Source organism: Crinia signifera, chromosome 12 (genome assembly GCF_055691185.1).
Source record: "Crinia signifera chromosome 12, ASM5569118v1, whole genome shotgun sequence".
In the NCBI taxonomy this organism is placed as follows: domain Eukaryota; kingdom Metazoa; phylum Chordata; class Amphibia; order Anura; family Myobatrachidae; genus Crinia; species Crinia signifera.
In genome coordinates this window covers 90,722,005-90,724,479 of record NC_139228.1, presented here as the reverse complement: position 1 = coordinate 90,724,479, position 2,475 = coordinate 90,722,005, and positions in this window count along the sequence as shown.

Here is a 2,475-nt window from a genome sequence, read left to right as displayed (position 1 = left end):
TTCCAAAATGCTGTTTTGAATACTGTGAGGGGTGCAGTTTTTGAAATGGCATCATTTATGGGGGTGTCTCACATACAAGTCCCTCAAAGTCACATCAGAACTGAACTGGTCCCTAAAAAAATCAGTGTTTGAAATTTTCTTGAAAATTTGAGAATTTGCTATTCATATTGTAAGCCTCCTAGTGTCCCAAAAAATTAAAAGGAAGTTGAAATAATGATGTCAACATAAAGTAGACATATGGTCTATGTTAGTTATTCACTATTTTGAGTGGTAAGATTATTTGTCTCACAAGCAGAAAATTTAACATTTTGCAAATCGCTAAATTTTCCATTTTTTCACGATATTTTGGTATTTTTCACAAAAAAACACAGACTGTATCGACCCAAATTTACCACTAATTTGAAGTACAATGTGTCACGAAAAAACAATCTCAAAACCACTGGGATAAGTAAAAGCAAAAAAAAGTTATCCCCACTTAAGTGAGACATGTCCGATTTGAAAAAAAGGGCTCTGTCAGGAACGCAAAAACTGGCTCTGTCAGGAAGGGGTTAAACCCTAGATGGAATAATGCATCCAAGAGCTCCCCACTACCCGGTGGGCCACCGTCTCCTACCCACTCCAACCGTACCACATTCCTCCTTTTGGCTGGTTGTCCCAGTACCGGCCTCACCGTCTCCCCTCGCCCTTGACCCCCAGACACTGCACTCGCGTAAGAAAACGCACCAGGGGCCGTTCCTTGTATCACAGGGACCTTACCCCCGGCAACAGACCCCTGTGCAACCACTGGTGTAGGTTGTATTGGGGGAAGGGCTATAAAGGGTATAGGTGCCGGCCAGGGACGGGATGCCCTCACGGGAGCCTCAGAGGGCACCGGGACAGGCACTGACAACTCCGATGTAGGCTGCACTTGTGCAGGAGCAGCGTCGGGCTCAAGGTCTGGTGCAGGAGCAACTATCAGCTTATCTCTCTGCTCCCATGTCACCTTCCTTGCCCCCTTCTGCCCAACTACAGTGGCACCCGTTTTAACTGGAATCAATTTGTCTCCAAAAATAGTTTCAACTAGTACAGCCACCACTTTGCCCACACCTGAACCCGCAGATGACCCCTGGTCCACCCCCACCCCCTGGGCCTGACCGGACTGCATGTTCACAGCACAAGACTCATTCTCCAGCTCCCTGATCTTGCAATACAGCGGATGCTCCCCGCCTATCTCCATCTCCCCCTCCTCACCCTCTCTGTTTGGGGAGATAACTACACTTTCTTCTATCTCCTGGGAAACCTCACCTACCAACCTCTAGTTGGGCTTTCACATCCTCCAACTCCAGCAATTTGGCAGACAATAATTCCTCCAATACTTATAGCTCTTCTGCTAGCAGAGGTCTGTCCCCACTCCATGCCCGGTTTCTGCTTTTCTTTTTTGCAACAACTGCTGCTTTGAGTTTACTCACTTCTTTATCCAGCAGCCTCAGTTTGTCAGCCACTGTTAGCTCTTCTACAGACACCGGGAGCTCACTATCAGCGTTGTCCTCTGGCAGGTCACTTTCCTCCATAGGAGCAGGATCCCCCAGGCTGCTCACTGCGGTTGATACAGGCAGCGCTACACCCGGCTGCTCAGCCTCGATCACAACACTGGCCGTCACGCTCCGTGCGGCAGTGACGTCATCACCCGGCCGAGCGCTGACATCCCCGCTTGGCTCCGGAACAGCCGCCAGACTCTGCAGGACATCTCCGCTCCCTCCCGCCCGGACAAACTGGGCTGGATCGACGTCGGGGAGCCGACTGCTCCCTTCCACCTCCATAGGTAGCACTTCCGGTCCCACGATCTCCTCACAGGGCTGACGCTTGTTCCCCTCCAGCACAGGAAATGGCTCTTTCCTCTCCTCAGCCACCGCAATTGCATCTCCCACTGGCGGCATGCCAGTTGCAGAGGACAGTCTGGCTACAACCTTGGATAACAAGGACCCAGCGGCTATAACAGAGGTTTGTTTCATTTTCATTTTTTCCTCTTTGGTCACGGGGAAGGCTCTGTCAGTGCCTTTACTATGACTGGGCTTTTGATTAACCCATCATTTTCAGGCTGTTTAGCATGCTCCTGCACACCATCTTCAGACAGTTGACATCGCTTGTAACACTTTACCTGTGAAACCCCCAGCCATCACCATATTGGCCCCGGGCACGGCAACAGGGGCTGCAGTTTTGCTAGCTGCAGACCCCTCAGCCCCTTTAGCCTCAGGCACACTACCGGGGGCTTCTGTTACACAGGGTGCCGACTCAGCCTGTGTCGACACCACACCAGCCACCGCTTTTGTCTTCACACCAGGTGCGGGACCTGGACAGATTGGCTTAGCAGGTGGCGCCATAGCTTGCACCAACTTCCAAGTAGCAGGTGCCGCCACTTTCATGGCCGCAATACCAGGCCCGACATTGCTAGGGCCCTCCGCCGCCCTAGGCACCTGCACTGTTTTCGTAGAATTT